Source organism: Hemitrygon akajei, chromosome 4 (assembly GCF_048418815.1).
Source record: "Hemitrygon akajei chromosome 4, sHemAka1.3, whole genome shotgun sequence".
Lineage (NCBI taxonomy): Eukaryota > Metazoa > Chordata > Chondrichthyes > Myliobatiformes > Dasyatidae > Hemitrygon > Hemitrygon akajei.
The window spans coordinates 145,214,121-145,237,459 of record NC_133127.1 but is presented as its reverse complement, the minus strand read 5'-3'; the positions used below and the strand labels follow the sequence as shown (position 1 = coordinate 145,237,459).

At 39.0% G+C, this 23,339-nt stretch overlaps 1 protein-coding gene across 1 annotated transcript in view; it reads right to left on the bottom strand.

Annotated features, from left to right (window-relative positions):
- Window positions 1-14,079, bottom strand: part of LOC140726028 (interleukin-18 receptor accessory protein-like) — a 59,913-nt gene extending 45,834 nt beyond the window's left edge. The window contains exon 1 of the mRNA XM_073041923.1: window positions 14,024-14,079. The gene's annotated coding sequence lies outside the window, so the exon portion shown is untranslated. The remainder of the gene's footprint in view (window positions 1-14,023) is intronic.
- Between the last annotated feature and the right edge of the window lie 9,260 nt (window positions 14,080-23,339).

Sequence of the window (23,339 nt, the reverse complement as noted above, 5' to 3'; positions counted from 1 at the left end):
TTCCCCCTACGTACACTCTGTAACAGAACAGCCCATTTCCCCATAGGCCAGTTCTGATTCACAGCCACTTTCTCAAAATGAAGGAAGAACTTATCGACATCCATCTCCTCGAATGGAGGTACCAACTGGATCTCCTGACCAATCTTGAACCCCTCATTTGGGTTTGCTGCCCTGTCTCTTCCCTGTGATGCCTTTAACCTCTCCATTTCCAGCTCGAACTGCCTCTCTTGTCCTCCCTCTGCCTATCAGCTTCTATCTCCTTTATCTGGAGTATCTGGAGCTCGTGCTCCCTTTCCTCCTTCTCCGCAACCAACCTTAATCTTTCTATCTGTATCTGAAGCTCGCCCTCGAGTGGTTTTTTCTCAGGAAACAGGTCCAATACATCCAACGTGAACACACCCTCGGATATGTAATGCACAGCTATTGCTCTCTGTATATCCACCTTGCTCATCGACGATTTCACCACCAAGAGATTTTATCGTTTTGCAACGCTCACCAATTCTGCCGACCTGACATCCTCTAATGCCCCCAAAGTCGGGTCTTTTAAAAATTTGTCAATTTCCATCTCTGCTGGTTTCCCGTCTGGTTATCCACACAACCAGATCAGATAAGGGACTTTTATCCCAAAACACTGCCCCCCCCCCCAATTTGTTAATCAAATCCTGGAGACGAGGCCCCAATTTGTTACGTACCCCGTAACTGGGTGTCTGACCAGCAGAGAAAGAAGAATCCGTTGGAGTCTGGTGGTACCAAATTAAAAGTGTTTATTAGTAAACTACACAATACAATATCAAAAATGCAAATATACATATAAAACAAGTTAGCAGTAATAAACCTAAAAGTGTAGGAATAATAATAATCAATAATAAACAAGCTCTATTGATGTCTAGGGGTAAATGAATTGTCATAGGAAAGTATAGAGTTCAGTTCATAAATGCTGAAGTAGTTATGGTTGTTGTATTGAAATCGTTGGAGAGAGAGAGAGAGAGAGCGAGATGTAACAGCAACAGTTGCGGCAGGCAAACCTTTTTGTGGCTTTCTTAATCCGTCGTATCGTTGTGGTCATTCAGTTATGACCCCTCTGGTCTTTAGCTAGACCGTTCTTCTGTGGTGGACTCATCATTCTGGCACGAGTGGACACACACACAAGTCCCCACCAGCCCTGCTGTAACACTGTGAGCTTTACTGACCGATCTCCTGGTTCGGTCTTCGAAGCCCCCACCTTTCTGTGGGTTCCCTACACTCAATCAGTGTCCACTGGTGTGTCTGAAGGGTGTCTCTCCAGACCTGTCTTTTAATCCCCACTCACGGGGTCTCAGCTATCCATCAACTCTGAATGACTGTGTACATCAAATCAGGCCACTCCTGCTATCTCCTGGGGAATGTTAACGAGCCAAGTAAAGTCCTTGTAGTAGAAAGTAAATAATCCAGGAAGAATCATAATACAGTAAATCAACAGTCTCTCTCCCCCTCTTATCTGTAGCAAATGTTCTTGCCTGGGCTTTATCTCTCTCTCTCTCATTAGCAGCATAACAACAGCAATAGTTAGTAGTTCTCAGGAAGGGAGGGTTGGGAATGGTTAACTCTGCACCCCATTGACCATCAGGTCTGTTCATCACTCATAACAGGACCAAGATGAAAACAGGCATATTGTGCTTTGTCTCCATTTTAGAGACAAAGACTGCATTATTAAGCTTGCAAGAAAACAAAGGTTGTTTCAATTTCAAGGTTCGGAGATTCACTTTTTTGAAGATTTTCCATGCGAAATTGTTAAGAAGCATGCTGGATTTGCCTCGGCCATGAAATTAGCTTACCAAATAAAGCTCTTTCCATTGTTACAATATTCAGCTAAATTAAGGCTTTTAGTCAAAAATTCTGGGGCTCGTATTTTTGATGACCCAGCCGAAGCATTGCATTTTATTAACTCTTTGATTGACGAGTCAAATGATGAGTCTGAAGCCTGAAGATTGAATGATTTACAATGGTTTGATTGTGTTGCAGTGTAAAGAGTGATGAGATTGGAAGATTTGATGGTTATAGAATGTCTTTACCATAAAATGTATTTTTATCTCTGAAAAAGAGTGGCTTGGATGGTTTTAACCTCAGAAGACATAGCAAGAGAACTGTTGAAAAACTAGGTAATTTTGAACCATCTAGAATTTTTTCTCTGCAGCATTTAAATGAACTAATTGTATTTTTTTGTTCCGTATGCTTTTGTGATGATTTTTTAAGTAATTATTTGGATGTCCTTATGTTTTAAAGATTGACTGGATAATTTAAAGATGGCAATTGTTTTTCTTTTGTGCAAATATTTCAAGAATTGTTTTGGATGTGTTTTTCTTCCCTTATCTAACATTATGAAGGTTACTTTCAAAATTGAAGGTTGTTTTGTTTTACAAAAAATACACTGTTCCTTCCAATTTAATTATATTGAGATACATGTCGACTGTAACGAGTTTAATGTTCGGTAGAAGGAGACAGAGATTACTTTTTTCATTTTTTTATTATTTAGGTAAGTGGAGTTATATTTGTTTTCTATGCTTTCCTTGGGGCTTGCATCGATAGATATCAACTTTTTTCCGGGCTTTGTAGTTTGGGAGAGTTTTTTTTTCTTCTATTTTTATCCCCATTATGGAATCCCGGAGCATACACAAATTATTATTATTGTTGTTGTTCATGTCCGCCATTTTCGACCACCTTATCCTGACATGTGTCAAACTACACTTTTTAGATACAAAGTCTCATGATGATATCTAAACAGTTAAATGTTTTAAAGTTGGAATGTTCATGTTTGGAATCATCCTATTAAGTGTAAGAAAACATTTAAAATTATTAACCAATTCCAACCTGATATAATTTTTGCTCAAGAGACGCATATCAGGTTATGTGATAAAAATAGATTTTTTTAAATCTTGGAAGGGTTCTCAGTTTCATGCAAATTCTCAGAGTAAAATTAGAGGTGTTTCTATTTTTTATTGATTCCAATATCCCTTTTAATCAGGAAGATATTATAGCCGATATTAATGTTAGATTTTTGATTGTTAAAGGAATAATTTATAATAGGGAAATGGTTTCGGTTAATATTTATGGAACAAATGTTAATGATCCCTCATTTTTTAAAGTTGTCTTTACTCTCTTACCTGATTTAAATGAATATATGTTATTAATGGGTGGTGATTTTAATACTTGTTTAAATCTCTTAATGGATAAGTCATCATCCAAACATCAACTCCCTAATCATTCTGCATCATTTATTAATTCATTTTTAATTGATTATGGTTTAATTGAAATTTGGAGGCATATGCATCCTAGTGATAGAGAATACTCTTTTTTCTCACATATTCATAATAAATATTCGAGAATCAACTATTTTATAGTTGACCCTCGACTTTTATTTAAAGTTCAGAAATGTGAGTATGATGCAATTGTTATCTCTGATCATGCTCCTTTAAACCTAATATTTGAACTGAAAGATATTGTTTCTACCAGACCATCTTGGTGTTTTCCAGAACACTTGTTACAAAGTTCAGAATTTGTTAAGTTTATTGAAACTCAGATAAGAGAGTTTCTTGTCTTTAATAATACAGGAAACATTTCAAAGTTAGTACTTTCGGATACATTAAAAGCCTATGTATGTGGTCAGATTATTCTGTATATAGCTAAACTGAAAAAACAAATGAGAATGGAATTAGATAAAATCTCTAAACAAATTAAAGAATTAGATAACATCAATGCAATCTCTCCAAATGTTGTTTCATTTAAAAGAAGAGTAGAATTACAATCACAGTATAATTTATTATTAACATATCCTATTGAGGATATTTGCTTAAATTGAAAAGTCAATTTCATATTTTTGGGGATAAAAATAATAAGCTCTTAGCTTCCCAATTAAGTACAGCACGAGCTAAAAGACAAATTTTAAAGATTTGTAAAAATAATGGAGCTATAGTAAGTAACTATAAAGACATTAATAATATTTTTCAAGATTTTTGTTCTGATCTTTATAGATTTCAATTTCTTGCAGATTCCTCCAAAATGAAGGCTTTTTTACACAAGATTAAATTTCCTCAAATTTCTGTTGAAGATCAACAGATGCTCGATGCTCCAATTACTGAGCATGAAATTCAGAAAGCTATTTTATTAATGCAGTCAGGTAAAGCTCCTGGACTTGATGGTTATTTGGTAGGATTTTACAAAAAATTTGAAAGATTACTTTCTCTGTATCTTTTGGAAATATTTCATGAATCCTTTGAGAAGGGTAGTTTACCTTCTTCTTTTTATGAAGCATCTATTTCCTTAATCCTTAAGAAAGATAAAGATCCTACTGAATGTCCATCATATAGACCTATTTCATTATTAAATGTGGATGCAAAAATTCTCTCTAAGATAATGGCTAACCGCTTGGAAACTATTAAACTAAAATCATCTCTATGGATCAAACGGGCTTTATTAAAGGCCGTTACTCTTTCTCTAATGTTCAGAGATTGATGAACATTATATATTCACCATTATCTAAGCAACTTCTATGTGTTATCTCTCTCGACGCAGAAAAGGCATTTGATAGAGTTGAGTGCCCATATTTGTTTAAAGTATTAGAAAAATTTGGTTTTGGTAATAATTTCAATAGGTGGATTTCAAATGATTTATAAGAATCCTATTGCCATGGTTATTACTAATAATTTCAGGTCCTCTTTTTTTCACTTTTCATGATACTAGACAGGGATGTCCATTAAGCCCTTTATTATTTAATCTCGTATTGGAGCCTTTGGCCATAACACTACGTGAAGCTAAAAATATTCATGGTATCTCTATGAATGGAACCATACATAATATTTCTCTTTATGCAGATGATCTTTTGGTTTTTAATTCAAATCTTGAGGAATCAATTCCTAATCTTTTGGAAACACTAAAAGATTTTGGTAAATTTTCAGGATATAAACTTATATATATATAACTTATATAAATAGGCCAGTGAGTGAGTGGGCCAGTGAAGGAGTGGAGATTTGAGGCTTTGACTCAAGAGGCTTCGACGAGAAGAGGCTGTGGACGAGCTTCACTCCAAGTGAGGTAAGGCCAGGTAAGTTCCTTTCAAAGGAGAAAGTTTCAAAAGTTGAGGCAAGAATTGGGTCGGTCATGGCAACTGAGATCGTCCCTGTGGTTTGTTCATCCTGCAGCATGTGGAAAATCAGGGATACTTCCAGTGTCCCTGACGACTATGTGTGCAGGAAGTGTGTCCAACTGCAGCTTCTGGCAGACCGCATTGAGCATCTGGAGCTGCGATTGGATTCATACTGGAGCATCCGCAATGCTGAGAAAGTCGTGAATAGCACATTCAGTGAGTTGGCCACACCGCAGGTAAAGGCTACACAGGCAGAAAGGGAAGGGGTGGCCACTAGACAGTGTAGCAGTAGGCAGGTAGTGCAGGAGTCCCCTGAGGTCATCTCCCTCCTAAACAGATATACTGTTTTGGATACTGTTGGGGAAGATGTCTCATCAGGGGAAGGCAGCAGCAGCCGAGTTCATTGCAACATGGGTGGCTCTGCGGCACAGGAGGGAAGGAAAAGGAGTGGGAGAGCTATAGTGATAGGGGATTCGATTGTAAGGGGAATAGATAGGCGTTTCTGTGGCCGCAAATGAGACTCCAGGATGGTATGTTGCCTCCCTGGATGTCTCTGAGCGGCTGCAGGACATTCTGGAATGGGAAGGTGAACAGCCAGTGGTCGTGGTGCATATAGGTACCAATGATATAGGTAAAAAATGGGATGAGGTCCTACAAGGTGAATTTAGGGAGTTAGGAGATAAACTAAAAAGTAGGACCACAAAGGTAATAATCTCTGGATTACTACCAGTGCCACGCGCTAGTCACAGTAGAAATAGGAGGATATTTCAGTTGAATACGTGGCTTGAAAAATGGAGCAAGGGGGAGGGATTCAAATTTCTGGGGCGTTGGAACCAGTTCTGGGGGAGGTGGGACCGGTATAAACAGAATGGTCTGCACCTGGGCTGGACTGGAACCAATGTCCTAGGGGGAGCGTTTGCTACTGCTGTTCAGGAGGCTTTAAGCTAATGTGGCAGGGGGATGGGAACAAGTGCAGAGAGACAGAGGGGTGTAAAATGAGGGTAGAAGCAATAAGTATTAAGGTGAAAAGTAAAAGTGGCAGGCAGGCAAATCCAGGGCAAAAAGCAAAAAGAGCCACTTTTCAACATAATTGTATAAGGGCAAAGAGTGTTGTAAAAACAAGCCTGAAGGCTTTGTGTGTCAATGGGAGGAGCATTTGTAACAAGGTGGATGAATTGAATGTGCAGATAGTTATTAATGAATATGATATAGTTGGGATCACAGAGACATGGCTGCAGGGTGACCAAGGATTGGAGCTCAACATCCAAGGATATTCAATATTCAGGAGGGATAGACAAGAAAGAAAAGTAGGTGGGGTAGCATTGCTGGTTAGAGAGGAGATTAACGCAATAGAAAGGAAGGACATTAGCCTGGAGGATGTGGAATCGATATGGGTAGAGCTGCATAACACTAAAGGGCAGAAAACGCTGGTGGGAGTTGTGTACAGGCCACTTAACAGTAGTAGTGAGGTTGGGGATGGCATTAAACAGGAAATTAGAAATGTGTGCAATAAAGGATCAGTAGTTATAATGGGTGACTTCAATCTACATATAGATTGGGTGAACCAAATTGGTAAGGGTGCTGAGGAAGAGGATTTCTTGGAATGTATGCGGGATGGTTTTCTGAACCAACATGTCGAGGAACTAACTAGAGAGCAGGCCATTCTAGATTGGGTATTGAGCAATGAGGAAGGGTTAGTTAGTAATCTTGTCATGTGAGGCCGCTTGGGTAAGAGTGACCATAATATGGTGGAATTCTTCATTAAGATGGAGAGTGACATAGTTAATTCAGAAACAAAGGTTCTGAACTTAAAGGGTAACTTTGAAGGTATGAGACGTGAATTAGCTAAGATAGCCTGGCAAATGATACTTAAAGGGTTGACAGTGGATATGCAATGGCAAGCATTTAAAGATCGCTTGGATGAACTAAAACAATTGTTCATCCCAGTTTGGCAAAAGAATAAACCAGGGAAGGTAGTGCACCCGTGGCTGACAAGGGAAATTAAGGATAATATCAAGTCCAAAGAAGAAACATATAAATTAGCAAAAAAAAGCGGCACACCTGAGGACTGGGAGAAATTCAGAGACCAGCAGAGGAGGACAAAGGGCTTACCGGTAATTAGGAAAGGGAAAAAAGATTATGAGAGAAAGCTGGCAGGGAACATAAAACTGACTGTAAAAGCTTTTATAGATACGTGAAAAGAAAAAGACTGGTCAAGACAAATGCAGGTCCTTTACAGTCAGAAACAGGTAAATTGATCATTGGGAACAAAGACATGGCAGACCAATTGAATAACTACTTTGGTTCTGTCTTCACTAAGGAGGACATAAATAATTTTCCAGAAATAGTAAGGGACCGAGGGTCTAGTGAGATGGAGGAACTGAGGGAAATACATGTTAGTAGGGAAGTGGTGTTAGGTAAATTGAAGGGATTAAAGGCAGATAAATCCCCAGGGCCAGATGGTCTGCATTTCAGAGTGCTTAAGGAAGTAGCCCAAGAAATAGTGGATGCATTAGTGATAATTTTTCAAAACTCCTTAGATTCTGGATTAGTTCCAGAGGATTGGAGGGTGGCTAATGTAACCCCACTTTTTAAAAAAGGAGGGAGAGAGAAACCAGGAAATTATAGACCGGTTAGTCTGACATCGGTGGTGGGGAAAATGCTAGAGTCGGATATCAAAAATGTGATAACAGCATATTTGGAAAGAGGTGAAATCATCGGACAAAGTCAGCATGGATTTGTGAAAGGAAAATCATGTCTGACAAATCTTATAGAATTTTTTGAAGATGTAACAAATAGAGTGGATAGGGGAGAGCCAGTAGATGTGGTATATTTAGATTTTCAAAAGGCGTTTGACAAGGTCCCACACAGGAGATTAGTGTGCAAACTTAAAGCACACGGTATTGGGGGTATGGTATTGATGTGGATAGAGAATTGGTTGGCAGACAGGAAGCAAAGAGTGGGAGTAAACGGGACCTTTTCAGAATGGCAGGCAGTGACTAGTGGGGTACCGCAAGGCTCAGTGCTGGGACCCCAGTTGTTTACAATATATATTAATGATTTAGACGAGAGAATTAAATGCAGCATCTCCAAGTTTGCGGATGACACGAAGCTGGACTGCAGTGTTAGCTGTGAGGAGGATGCTAAGAGGATGCAGGGTGACTTGGGTAGGTTAGGTGAGTGGGCAAATTCATGGCAGATGCAACTTAATGTGGATAAATGTGAGGTTATCCACTTTGGTTGCAAGAACAGGAAAACAGATTATTATCTGAACGGTGGCCGATTAGGAAAAGGGGAGATGCAACAAGACCTGGGTGTCATTGTACACCAGTCATTGAAGGTGGGCATGCAGGTACAGCAGGCGGTGAAAAAGGCAAATGGTATGTTGGCATTCATAGCAAAAGGATTTGAGTACAGGAGCAGGGAGGTTTTACCGCAGTTGTACAAGGCCTTGGTGAGACTGCACCTAGAGTATTGTGTGCAGTTTGGGTCCCCTAATATGAGGAAAGACATTCTTGCCATAGAGGGAGTACAGAGAAGGTTCACCAGATTTATTCCTGGGATGGCAGGACTTTCATATGAAGAAAGACTGAATCGACTAGGCTTATACTCACTGGAATTGAGAAGATTGAGGGGGGATCTTATTGAAACATATAAAATTCTAAAGGGATTGGACAGGCTAGATGCAGGAAGATTGTTTCCGATGTTGGGGAAGTCCAGAACGAGGGATCACAGTTTAAGGATAAAGGGGAAGCCTTTTAGGACCGAGATGAGGAAAAACTTCTTCACACAGAGAGTGGTGAATCTGTGGTATCCTCTGCCACAGGAAAACAGTTGAGGCCGGTTCATTGGCTATATTTAAGAGGAAGTTAGATATGGCCCTTGGGGCTAAAGGGATCAGGGGATATGGAGAGAATGCAGGTACAGGGTTCTGAGTTGGATGATCAGCCATGATCATACTGAATGGCGGTGCAGGCTCGAAGGGCCAAAGGGCCTACTCCTGCACCTATTTTCTATGTTTCTATGTTAACTTGAACAAAAGTGAATTGTTTCCATTAAATGCCCCTGTTTTTATATATAATGATATTCCTTTTAGAATTGTTAATACTTTTAAATATTTAGGTATTATAATCACTAAAAAAAAAGATCTTTATAAAGCTAATATAGTTCCTTTGAAACAACTCCATGAAACAACTATTTTCTAGATGGAATCCACTTACTCTTTCTTTAATAGGTCGTATCCATGCTGTCAAAATGATGATTTTACCTAGATTTTTATATATTTTCCAAAATATACCTATCTTTTTAACTAAAAAATGTTTTGATCAAATTGACTCTCTTATTTCTTCCTTTATTTGGAACAATAAGAGACTAAGAATTAATAAGTATCATTTACAAAAATCTGAAAAAGATGGTGGACTTGCACTTCCTAATTTAAGACTGTATTATTGGGCTGTTAATATCAGACAATTATGTTTTTGGCTATATTGGCTCAACAAGAGCCAAAAACCACTATGGGTTGATTTGGAATTAAAAGCTGTTAAACAATTTCATTTAACTTCAATATTAAGAGCTCCATTACCTTTACAGCTCTCTAAAATTCCAAATTTAAATCTTTACCCTGCTATTAAACAGTCCTTATGGATTTGGTTTCAGTTTCACAACTTTTTAAATTTAAAACAATTTAAGTTGTCTAGTTTTTTATATCGAAACTTTTTATTTAAACCTTCAATAACTGATCCCATTTCTCTCCTATGGAGAAATAAAGGGATCTGTTCTTTTACAGATTTATTTTGTGATGGTCAATTAATGACTTTTGAAGAGTTAATTAACAAATATTCTCTCACTCATACACATTTTCTGCAATATCTTCAGGTTAGATATTTTTTACAACAATATTTATCTAAGTTTCCATCTTTGCAAGAATCTGATTTTTTGGATACCATTTTGAAGTTGAATCCTTTAGTGAGAGGTTCCATTAGCAAGATTTATAATTTATTTTTGTTACAAAAAGAGAACTTCTCACTAAAGATTAAACAAGATTGGGAGAGAGAACTTAATATGACCTTTGTTAATGAAGATTGGTTGCGAGTTTTGAAAAACGTAAATTCTTCTATATGTGCCAACCACTGTTTAATTCAATTTAAAATTGTTCACCGTTATTATTTAACGAAGGAGAGACTATCTAAAATATTTCCTAGTATAGACAACTACTGCGATAGGTGTAAAACGGACGTAGCTACTTTGTTACATATGTTCTGGTCATGTTCTTCATTAAAATTGTTTTAGAAATCTTTATTTTCTAGAATTTCTAAAGCTCTGAAAATTAATTTACAACCTAATAGATTGACTGTTCTATTTGGAATAGTTCCGCATCATATTCAGGGTATTTCATCTTCAGATCAACATGTAATTGCATTTGTTACATTATTGGCAAGAAGGGCTATTTTATTAAAATAGAAAGATACCTCTGTCCCTACATTAATTGAATGGTTTTCTCAAGTAACGTTATGTCTCAGTTTGGAAAAAATTAGAAGTAGAACTTTTGATCCCCTATTCGATTTTGAGAGAAGATGGGGCTCTTTTGCCAAATATTATCATTTAATTTGAATTATTTTATACGGTTTCCTTCCAATCTTATTCTATATAAATATGAATTGGCAGTTGATGATTCTTTTTCTTTATATAAATAGATGATGGTAAGATGTATTGCTCCGGGGGTTGATTCCTAATGGGTTTCCCCTCTTTTTTTGTAGTCAGTGGGGGTTTTTTTCTTAGTTAGACGGGGTTCTTATTTTTTCCTTCTTTTTCTTCTATATAATTTTTTTTCATTTTTATATATTACGATCAGCTTTTATTTTCTTCAGCTTTATTAATTGTAGATATATTAATTTGTTGAAGTTTTGTATCATTTTATAGCTGTAGAAGATTATGTACCAATAAAAAGATTCTAAAAATGGAAATGAAATTCCTCCTCATCTGAAAGGACACTGCTCTATTCTGATGTTGTGTCTTCTCATCTTAGATTTTACATCCACAGGAAACATCTTCTTCACATCCACTCTATCAAGGCCATTCACCATTTGATAGGTCTCAGTGAGGTCACCCCTCATTCTTCTGAATTCTAGTGAATACAGACCCAGAGCTATCAAACGTTCTTCAAAAGACAAGCCATTCAATTCTGGAATCATTGTGGTGAGCCTCTTTTGAACCCTCTCCAGTTTCAGCACATCCTTTCTAAGATAAGAAGCCCAAACCTGCTCACAATACTCCAAGTGAGGCCTCACCAGTGCTTTATAAAGTTTCAACATTACATCTTTGCTTTATATTCTAGTCCTCTTGAAATGAATGCTAACATTACATTTGCCTTGCTCACCACAGACTCAACCTGCAAATTAGATAGGGCACAGGCCAAGGATGTCAAGGCAACAATTACTATAGATTCTGGTAGTTAGACATTGATGAAGTACAAAGAAACAAACTGAATGGCAAGTCGTTGGAAAAGGAGAGATAAAAAAGACTGGTTATCTGAAACTGTGAAGTTCAATATTGAGTCCCAAGGGCTCTATGGTAACTAGATGGAAGATTAGATTGCTCGAGCGATGTAGGAGACCAACGATAGAGCAGTTAAAATGGGAATGGAAAAGATAAATAAAATGGTAAATTACTGAAAGCTCAAGGTCACATCTGTGAACTTATCAAGAGTGCTCTGCAAAGCAGATACCTAATCTGAATTTGGTTTCTTCAGTGTGAAGAACATGTTGTGAGCACAGAACACAGAACATTCAACTGTAATAAATGCAAGTGAATTGTTTCATCTGGAGGGAGCACCAATGTCCCTGAATTGTGGGTAAGTAAGAGATAAAAGGCTAGGTTTTGCCACTCCTAAACTTGCACAAGAAAGTGTCAAGAGATGGGGAGGGGTGGAGAGATGTTTGCTGGGCATGGAAAAATGAATCATGGAGGGAATGGTTCCTTTAAAATGTTAGCAATCATTTTAACTTCAATGAGATTGCAGTGGCTGATCCGTAATATAGAGCAGATGGGGTGGAAAGTGAAGGAAAGTGAAGTGAACCCTAACTGCATTCTGGCTGGGAAGAGAGCAATGACAGTGGACATACAGGAAATAGAAAGGATAAGTTCGAGAACAATGTCAACTAAGTTGGGGGGGTCAAAGTAAGAAAATAGGAATACATCTCAAAAGCATAGGTATGGAAAGTCTCCTAGTCAGAACTGATATCATCCAGAAACTGGGAAGGTGGTATAGGGTCTTTCTGGAAGCAGGTTAGTAAGAGGGTCAGCCAATAGAGCTGTGGTAGCTAATTAACTTAGACAGAATATTGGTAGTTAGTTTCTAAGATTGAGATACACATTTAAGGAAAGGGAAGGGAAGAACTGATATGGGCCAGATGAGTTGAGCAAGAAAGATAATGAAGCCTTTAAGCTCTCCATGAGTACAGGAAGTGACACAAAAAAAAACTTAGTCGATTTTCTTGATAGCTGTATTAGCACTGCTTCCTGTACACCTACAGAAAATTTTAAAAATCCATTATAATTTCCATGGTAATCTAATTCTTACCCCACAGATGCTGCTTCACCAACTCAGTGCCTCCAAAACTATATTTCTGCTTCACCTTTGGCAAAAAAAAACATGCTGGTACTGCACGGCTAAAAACAGAGCTACTAGAGATGTTTCTGTCTCACCTTGACAAAAAATTACTAATTTTCCAAATAATCATCTTGTCATTTTATGCCATATTTTAAGTATAATTTATTCCTAATAGATATTATGAAGAAAACTATGTTCAGCAGTTAACTTTGCTTCAGAAGATAATGTACTTAAATATTTAGCATAATTTTATCAAAGTGCAACTTATACTAAGAGGTATATTAACAACAAATTAATAATTATTTGAACTGAGACTTAATGAACAGCACATTTATCACTTTAACTTGATACAATAACTTGTTACAACTGATGATGAAGTATCGTAAATTAAGCATCTCTAGTATATAATTTTATACGATAAGTCGTTTGCTTGTATAGCTATTGCCTATAGTTTACAAGAATATTAAATCTATCAAAATACCTTTTCCGTTGGATTTCTATCTGAGTCACTGTGAGTGTACACGATTACTTTCCAGCCCACTTGTTATAACTGGAGCTCTGCAGATTTGTTGCATTAAGGCTTCATTTCACACAACCGATAAGGTAAAAGGTATCAAAAGGAAAATGGATGAAAGTCGATGTGGTTTATCATGTACTCTTACAATTTTATTTCCTATTCTGTTTCCAATGATACAAGTAAGTATAATATATAGTATTCATTCTTTTTAAGAAAAATGCTCACTTAGATGACAAGATATATTTTGTGAGCTTTAAATATTTTTAAGCAAGGTAGCTCTCAGTAAGGAAATGAAAACGGATTATATCTTGAATTTATTTCCTGTGGTGCAGATTCTAAATTCTAAAATGAACTTCTTCAGACATCGCATTTACTATATAAACAGGAAGTCAAAAGTGGATGAGGGGAAACACTTAAACATATCTTTAATGATTATTCAAAGTGTAAAGTGGAAAAGTTCAAAGCAAAATTTATTATCAGAGTACATAACATATCACCACATAAAACCCTGACAATTTTTTTATTGTGGAAATACTTAGCAAATTTATAAAACAATAATTTTAAACAAGATCAATTTAACCAAACTGTGCAACATGCAAATATAAATAAATAGCAATAAAATAACGAGAGCATGATAAAACAAGATAAAGAGTCATTAAACTGAGACTACCAGTCGTGGGAACACCAAAAACAGAATGAATGTATTTATCTCCTTTTGTTCAAGAGCCTTATGGTTCAGGGTAATAACTGTTCTTGAAGCTGGTGGTGTGAGTCCTACCTTCAACTTGATGGTCATACGAGAAAAGCCTGGGTGGTGAGGATCTTCAATGGTGGACACTGCTTTTTTACAGCAACATTTCATGTTGATGTGCTCATTGGTTGGGAGGGCTTTACCCATGATGTACTAAGTTGAACCACTACCGTTTGTGGGATTTTCCACTCAATGCAGCCAGTCAGTACATTTTCCACCTCACATCTATAGAAGTTTGCTAAGGTTTTTGATGACATGCTGAATCTCTGCAGGCTCCTGAGGAAGCAGAGACGCTGTTGTGCTTTCTTTGCAATTATATTTATATGATGGGTCCAGGACAGGTCCTCTGATATAGTGACACCCAGGAATTTAAAGTTACTGACCCTCTCCACCCTGATCCTCCAAGGAGTACTGGATTAAGGACCTCTGATTCCCCTCTCCTGAAGCCTATAATCAGTTCCTTGGTCTTACTGACATTGAGTGAAAGGTTGTTGTTATTACATCACATAGACAAATTTTCAATTTAATTTTCGTTATTGAATGAAGCATTGTTTTACAGAAATAAAAGTTAGTTTTATGGTTTTCATAGAGAAAAATATTGGAACACCAGATGCTGGATATCATTACCAAATCTTATTTTAGTTTTTATCAGATTTTAAATTTCCACATATTGACTGGGGCTCCCATGCTACAAGCAAAAGGATAACAAGAGACAAAATTGGTCCTTTGAAGATCAGAGTGTTAATCTATGTGTGGATCCAAGGAAGGTGGATTTTTTTGCATCTGTATTACTCAGGAAATGGACACAGATTCCATCGATGTAAGTCAGCGCTACAGTGAGGTCATGGGCTCTATACAGATTACAGAGGAGGAGGTCTTTGTTACCTCGAGGCAAATTAAGGTAGATAAATTTCTACGAGTAGACAAGGTATTCCCTCGGACCCTGTGGGAGGCAAGTGCATAAATTGCAGGGGCCCTAGCAGAGATATTTTAAAAATCCTTAGCCATGGGTGAGGTGCTGGAGGATTGGAGGATAGCTAATGCTGTTTAAGAAAGGCTCCAAAAATAAACCAGGAAATTATAGACCAGTGAGCCTGACATCAGTAGTGGGAAAGTTATTGGAAGGTATTCTAAGGGACTGGATGTACAAGTATTTGGGACTGATTAGGCATAGTCAACATGGTTTGTGTGTGGTACGTTGTGCCTAATAAATCTTATAGAGTTTTTCAAGGAAGTTACCAGGAAACTTGTTGAAGGCAAGACAGTGGATATTGTTTACATGAACTTTAGTAAGGCCTGTAACAAAGTCACGCATGGAAGATTGGTCAACGAGGTTCAGTCACTTGGAATTCAAAATGAGGTAGTAAATTGAGTTAGACATTGGCTTCACGGAAGAAGCCAGAGATTGGTTGTAGATGGTTGCCTCTCTAACTGGAGGCCTGTGACTAGTGGTGTGTCATAAGGATTGGTGCTGGGTCTGTTGTTGTCATCTATATCAATGATCTGGATGATAATGTGCTAAACTGGATCAGCAAATTTGTGGATGACACCAAGACTGAGAGTGTAGTCAACAGTGCGGAAGACTATCAAAGCTTGCAATGGGATCTGAACCAGCTATAAAAATGGGCTGAAAAGATGGCAGATGGAATTTAATGTATTCAAGTGTAAAGTGTTGCACTTTGGATGGACCAACCAGGTCTTACACGGTGAATGGTAGGACACTGAGGAGTGCAGTACAACAGTAGGGTCTGGGAATGCAGATCCACAATGCCACAAACATGGTGTCACAGGGTTGTAAAGAAAACTTTGGCATATTGGCCTTCATAAATCAATGTATGGCAGTGAGTACAGGAGTTGGAATGTTATGATGAAATTGCTTAAGACATTGGTGAGACCTAATCTGGAGCAGGAAAAATGTAAATAAGATTGAAGAGTGTAGAGAAAATTTACAAAGATGTTGTCAGGACTTGAGGACTTGAGCTATAGGGAAAAATTGAATAGTTTAGGACTTTACTCCCCAGAACATAGAAGATTGAGGGGAGATTTGATAGATTTGGTATACAAAATCATGAGGAGTATAAATAGGATAAATGCAAGCAGGCTTAAGAGAAATTTTGATAAGAACATGAATGGGAAAGTTATGGAAGGCTATGGTCTTTCTACAGATATGAGAAAAAATGTGGTGCGATTAAGAAGGTTCTCAGATGTCAAGAACATAGCAATATTACACAGCCATTAACTATGGCAACTTAAAATTCCAGGATTTAAAATTTTCAGGTTCCATCTTGAGGGAAGTAAAAGGGGAGAAGGTACTGCACTGCTAGTCAAAGATTTATATTTGTCAGGACTGAGAGAGATTATTCTGGAAAGGCTTTTTGTGCAAGTCCAGTGACGGTCTCCATAAATAAAGAGGAGGTACATGATAACGTGATGGTCTTAAGCAAATGAACAGAAGAAATAGGAGTAGGAGTAGGGCTTCTGGCCCATTGAGCTTTCTCCACCTTCAATGATATGGCTGTGGTCTCAGCCCCACCTACCCGTCTTTTCCTTGTAACCCTTAATTCCCCCTGCTATGAATAAGTTATCCAACTGTGTCTTTCATGTATTTAATGAGGTTGCCACTGCTTCTTCTCTGGATGGAGAATGCCATAGATTCATTACTCTCTGGGAAAAGGAGTTTCTCCTCAGCTCTGACACAAATGTATTCCCCCACATTTTGAGGCTATAACTCCTAGTTCAAACGTCACTCACCAGTGGAAACAACCTTCCTGCTTGTATCTCATCTATCCCTTACATATATCTTTTCTTATATCTTATATGTTTCTATTAAAGTGCTGGAGCTCAGGCTGAGACTTCAAATTCTTTGCTGGATGCCTAAGCTACCAGGTGACTAAAGGACAGCAAAAGTGTTCTCCACCACCACCCCCACACCCCTGACCCCAGCAGGGAAATGTCTGGTTTGTAGTAAGAAAGATACTGCAAATATTTCTGAGGGAAATAATTAATGGTCACCTCAGCCCACTTCCTTTCTAGTCCTCCTCCATAGATGCTGCCTGACTTGCTGATATCCTCCAGCACTTTGTGTGTGTCGCCTGTGTAACTCTGTCTAGGCAACCTAACTGAAATCTTTGAAGAGGTTAACATGGTGTATTGATGAGCCCAGGATTAATTTTAGTAAGACCTTTGACGAAGTCTCACACGGAAGATTGGTTTAGAATATTAGGGCCCATGGTATCCAGAGCAAGTTGGCAAACTGGATCTAAAATCAGCAACTTAAGGCATGTACAATATTGAACTTTTCCTACTCCTGGTGGAAGATTACTGAGCTGTAACATTAGTTCTTTTTCTCATCCACAAATGGTGCAGAGCTTGCTGAATATTTTGAGTACCATGGCTTGTTATGCACAGATGCATACATCTGGATAAGGTGTTGAACTGTGTTCACAGCACTGCACATGCTTAATGCTTCTGCATGTGTGTGGGCCTTGCAAAAGAAAATTCCAGAAGTAAACAGTTAATTCTAAAAGGTATCAATATTTTTGGTTAAATAAAATTTGTGTAATCTCCAAAATCATCATGTAATGTGCAGGAAAGTCCTGGACTTTAACTTTCAATATTATACATTAAATTTAATGAAAATAAACTTCATTAATCCACTCTGAAAGCAGTATTTTAATTTTTACCACAGTTATTATGTTTACAACTGTCATCAGTGTTAGCTGTGACCATGCTTTCTCACAGGAAACTTGATAAGCTTGTGTCTAATGACCACATTTGTCAAACAGCTACATGAGAAGTTCCGTTACTCACCTGTAATGAAATCCCCCATACCACTTTGTCTTTCTCCTAAAGGTTACAATAAGTATCATGAAGTAAGTAAAGTTAATGCTAACATTAACTTATTTATGTAAGAGTTAATCACAGTTCTCTCGGCATTCCACTTTTTTGGTTTCTTTGTTCACTTTCATAACTGATCTGAATTTCAAGTTCCATGTATAACTTAAAAAAAAACTACTACCTCCACCCCCTCAACCACCGGAACATACAACAACCAGATGTTGATGAAATTCAAGAGTATTCACAATAGTGGAAGCAAACCACAATGATCCTACCAAAGTTGGATCTACCTTTAGCATGAGATTTGCTCATGGACACTGACCATTGCTGCCTCACTCCTGTCACACACAACTTTAAGTGTGAGGGTTCTCAATTTTCGATCACTGCTTTTAACTCCTCAAATCCCAGAGCAAATGCCCAGCACATGCTTATTTATATGACCCGAACATTACCATTATTGATTTAGTTCAACAATCAAAGGAAATTTATTATCGAGGTACTTATACGTCACCATATATTACCTTGAGTTTCATTTCCATGCAGGCATTCGTGGTAGAAAATAGAAATTAAAAAAGAGCTAGTGAAAACCTACACATTAACAGACTGACAAACAACCAATGTGAAAAAGAAGACAAACCAAGCAAATACAAGAAAAGCAAACAGTAATACTCAATCAATCACTAACACTGAGAACATGAATTGTAGAGTCCTTGAAAGAGAGTCCATAAGTTGTGGAATCATTTCAATATTGAGATGAGTAAAGTTATCCACAATGGTTCAGGAACCTGATAACTGTTCTGAACCTAGTGGTGTGGGACCTGAGGCTCCTGTACCTCCTTCCCAATGGCAGAAGCAAGAAGACAGCATAGCCTAGATGGTGGGGTTCCTTGATGATAGATGCTGCTTTCTTGCGTCAGTGCTCCTCGTAGATGTGCTCAGTGGTGGAGAGGGCTTTTCCTGTGATGAACTGGGCTGTATGCACTTTTCATTCAAGGGCATTGGTGTTTCCATACCAGTCTGTGATGCAACCAGTCCATATACTCTCCACTAAACATCAACGTTTTAGATGTCATGTTGAATCTTCCCAAACTCCTAAGGAAGTAGAGCCGCTGCCATGCTTTCTGCATAATTGCATTTTCATGCTGGTCCCAAGACAGGTCCTCTAAAATAATAACACCAAGGAATTTAAAGTTGCTGATCCTCTCCACCTCTGATCTTCCAGTGAGGACTGACACATGGATCTCTGGTTTCCTTCTCCTGAAGTTCAGCTCCTTGGTCTTGCTCACATTGATTGAAAGGTTGTTGTTATGGCACCACTCAGCCAATCTCAATCTTACCCCTACGTGCTGATTCATCACCACCTTTGATTCACCCTACGACAGTGGTATCATCAGCAAATTTGAATATGGCATTGGAGCTGTGCTTAGCTACACAATCATAAGTGTAAAGTGAGTAGAGCAGGGGCTAAGCATGCAAACTTGTGGTTCACCTGATCTGATGGAGATCATGGAGGAGAGGTTGACAATCTGAACTAACTGGGGTCTGCAAATGAGGAAATTGAGAATCCAATTGTACAAGGACGTATTAAGGCCAAAGTCATGAAGCTTATTGATTAGCTTTAGAACATAGAACAGTACAGCACAGCAAAGTACAGGCCCTTCAGCCCACAATGTTGTGCCAACCCTTAAACCTTGCCTCCCATATATCCCCTCACCTTAAATTCCTCCATATACCTGTCTAGTAGTCTCTTAAATTTCACTAGTGTATCTGCCTCCACTACTGACTCAGGCAGTGTATTCCACGCACCAACCACTCTCTGAGTAAAAAACCTTCTTCGACTATCCCCCTCTGTTGGCGCGTGGCCTAGTGGATAAGGCATCAGACTAGTAACCTGAAGGTCACTGGTTCGAGCCTCAGCTGAGGCAGCATATTTGTGTCCTTGAGCAAGGCACTTAACAACACATTGCTCTGCGACAACACCGGTGCCAAGCTGCTTGGGTCCTAGTGCCCTTCCCTTGGACAACATCGGTGGCGTGGAGAGGGGAAGGCTTGCAGCTTGGGCAACTGCCAGTCTCCCATACAACTCTGTCCAGGCCTGCGCCCTGGATACCTTCCAAGGTGCAAATCCATGGTCTCATGAGACTAACGGATGCCTATAAATATCCCCCTTGAACTTCCCACCCCTTACCTTAAAGCCATGTCCTCTTGTATTGAGCAGTGGTGCCCTGGGGAAGAGTTGCTGGCTGTCCACTCTATCTGTTCCTCTTAATATCTTGTACACCTCTATCATGTCTCCTCTCATCCTCCTCCTCTCCAAAGAGTAAAGCCCTAGCTCCCTTAATCTCTGATCAAGATTAAGGGTGATAGTATTGATATACTTTGAGAGGGTGATAGTATTGAATACCAAGCTGTAGTCAATAAAAAGCATCCTGATGGATGAATCTTTGCTGTCCAAATGTTCCAAGGTTGAGTGAAAAGCCAATGAGATGGCATCTTCTGTGGATCTGAGCTGGTAGGCAAATTGGGACAGATTCAAGTCACTTCCCAGGAAGAAGTTGATATGTTTCATCACCAACCTCTCAAAAGACTTTATCAATGTGGATCTAAATGCTACTGGATGATAATCATTGAGGCAGATCTCCACATTCTGGAAAAAAGATCTAGTACTTTCCTGGTGTATATCACGAATGGTGCAGGTCTGTACCTGGCTGGAAGCCCGAGAACATTCTTGTTACGGACAGGTAAAATTGAAACCTGCTTGAAGGGTACCACAGACTGCCAAAATCAGAGGTTAAAGATCTCAATGAACCCTCCAGTTAGTTGATCAGGACAAGTTTTTAATACTTGGCCAGGTGCTCCATCAGGACCAGATGCTTTTCGTGGGTTCACTCTCCTGAAGGCTGCTCACATGTTATCCTCAGAGACTGAAATCATAGGATCATCAGGAGCTGAAGGAATGCATGGTGGTTCCCCTATAGAAGGCATTGAGTTCATCTGGAAATGAAGACCTGCTGTTGCCTATGTCACTTGATTTAATTTTATTCAAGGTGATAGTTTTCAAGTCCTGCCACATCCGTCAAGCTTCCGTCGTTGATACAAGTTTAGACTGGAATTGCCATGTCACCCATGTGATGGCTTTCTGGAGATTGTACCTGGACCTCGTGTAACTTCCTTGGTCTTCAGACTTGAATGCCTCTGATCTGGCTCTCAGCAGATTGCGGATTGCATGGTTCATCCAGGGCTTCTGGTTGGGGAAGATTCTAAATGATTTTGTGAGTCTCACTAATCTACAACTGTTATAATAAAGTCCATGACAGCTATGATGTATTCATTCAGATCCACAGATGAGTCCTTGAACGCGGCCCAGTCCACTGACTCAAAGCAATCCTGTGCCTGTTCCTCTGCCTTCTGCAACCAGCTCTTTATTGTCCTAATATCTGGAGCTTTGCTTTTTAGCCTCTACCTGTGTACAGGTAGGAGAAGGTCAGGCAAGTGGTCCAATTTACTGAAATGTGGTCTGGGCATTCCTTATCGTAGTACAGCAGAGGTCTAGTGTGTTAGGACCTTCAGTGCTACTGGTAATTTGGAAAGGTTTTCTTCAAAAAGGCTGACTGAAGTCCCTGACTATGATTGAAATGCACCAGGACTGTTTCTTGATTGGAGAGGGCACCATGTAGTATCTCAAGCACTTGATTATATTTGGCCACAAGTGGCATATAAACTGTGGTCAGGATTATGGAGGAGACTCCAGAGGTAAATAGAACGGCATTTGACCATTAGGTATTCAAAGTTGTTGGGAAACAAGTTCCCACCAAAATCACCACATCAGAGTAGCACCGGGAATTTATCATGACACACACACCTCCACCTTTGTCTTTTCTGAATCAGCAGTTTGGTCCATATGGAAAATTGAGAAGCCTTTCAGTATGATGCTCTATCTGGCATGCAGGGAGAAAACTGAGTCACATTCAGACATAGAACACAACAGTCCCTCATTTCCTTCCGATACAGCAATTTTGCCCTTAACATCTCAATTTTGTTCTCCAGCAACTGCACATTTGCTTACAAGGTGCTGGGTAGAGGGGGCCTCATCTCTATGTATTTCAGCCTGGCTTGGAATCTGCCCGACCCTGCCTCAATTCTGGCCATTGCAATGAACTTTTGTCTACTTAAAGGAGCTGTCCCTCATCGGTCTGCTGAGTCTTTCAGAAGATCGTGAAATGTGTGGATCATTAAGTTGATTTCAAAGCACATGGCTTGGAGGGAGATTGCAGTGAGAGTAATTCGAAAGTGCTATACGTAAAAGCATATTTTCAAGTATTGACCACAGCTCACAGAATGTTGCCATGGTTTACCAGCACCATCTCTCAAGTATTGAGAAAGCAGGGATTCTGCAGAAGGATTTTGACAGATTAAGAGAATGGGCAAAGAAGTGGCAGATGGAATATCACGTAAGGAAATGTATGGTCCTGCATTTTGGTAGAAGGAATAAAAGTGCAGACCAGTAATTCCCAGTGGGGGCAATTACATGTCCTGATGGGGCATTAGGGGAAATAGAGGTCATCAGGGGGTTTCCAAGATCCTTGGGGAGGGCAATATGTAGCACCCTAACTTGAGGCACGATACCGGACCAACCATTAGCAGAGCAGGCACTTCCAAAAAAAAGGTTAAGGCACTACAGGCCATGAGCAACTCGTCACCACAACGTATCTGAAACTTGGCAATCTCCCAACCAAGCAGACATCATTAGAGATGTATAAATTGGCAACCCGGGTACCCAACAGTTCCCCTTGACCGGCAGCATGGAATGAGTTCATGCAATTTAACAGTTGGTAAGTCAAGTACACCATCTCAACTTTCTCTACAGATCTATGGAAAAGAGGTCATTCAACAATTCACTACTGACTGGAACAAAATGTTGAAATAGAGCCAAACAATGAACCTGCCAACCCCAAGGTTTCTTCTTGAGGCGTTCAAAGTTACCTCGGCTTCATATGTATGGTCAAGAACCATCTTTGGGGATTATGAGACCTTAGGTGATTGGTCATTCACGTTTTATGGAGAAGTATAAAGGTAGCTTGCCAAACACCATTGCTATCCCGAGTAACATTCAGGTTCCAATCTCAATCCTTGTTCATGTAATTCTCACTGTTGTGATCACCTTCACCTTCACCTTGCCTTTCCTTTGCCATCATTCCATCCGTGTCAATTGCTGCTGTTGTCAACATCAGATAGGCATTCCCAGTTTGTGTTAATTTTTTATTTTAATTACTCTCTATTAATAATGGATAAATATGTACAGCGCGATCTCTATGAGTCTGAAGATGGTGAAGCCTTGAATTCTAACCCTGCTAAGAAGCAGAAACTACAGAAAGTGCCTCAATACAATGTTTCATATTTGGTGTATGGCTATATTCTATTCCTGTCAGATCAGCAATGCCACATGTGTCTTATTTATAGTTCCATACTGTCTAATGAAGCCATGAAACCATCAAGGTTACAGGAA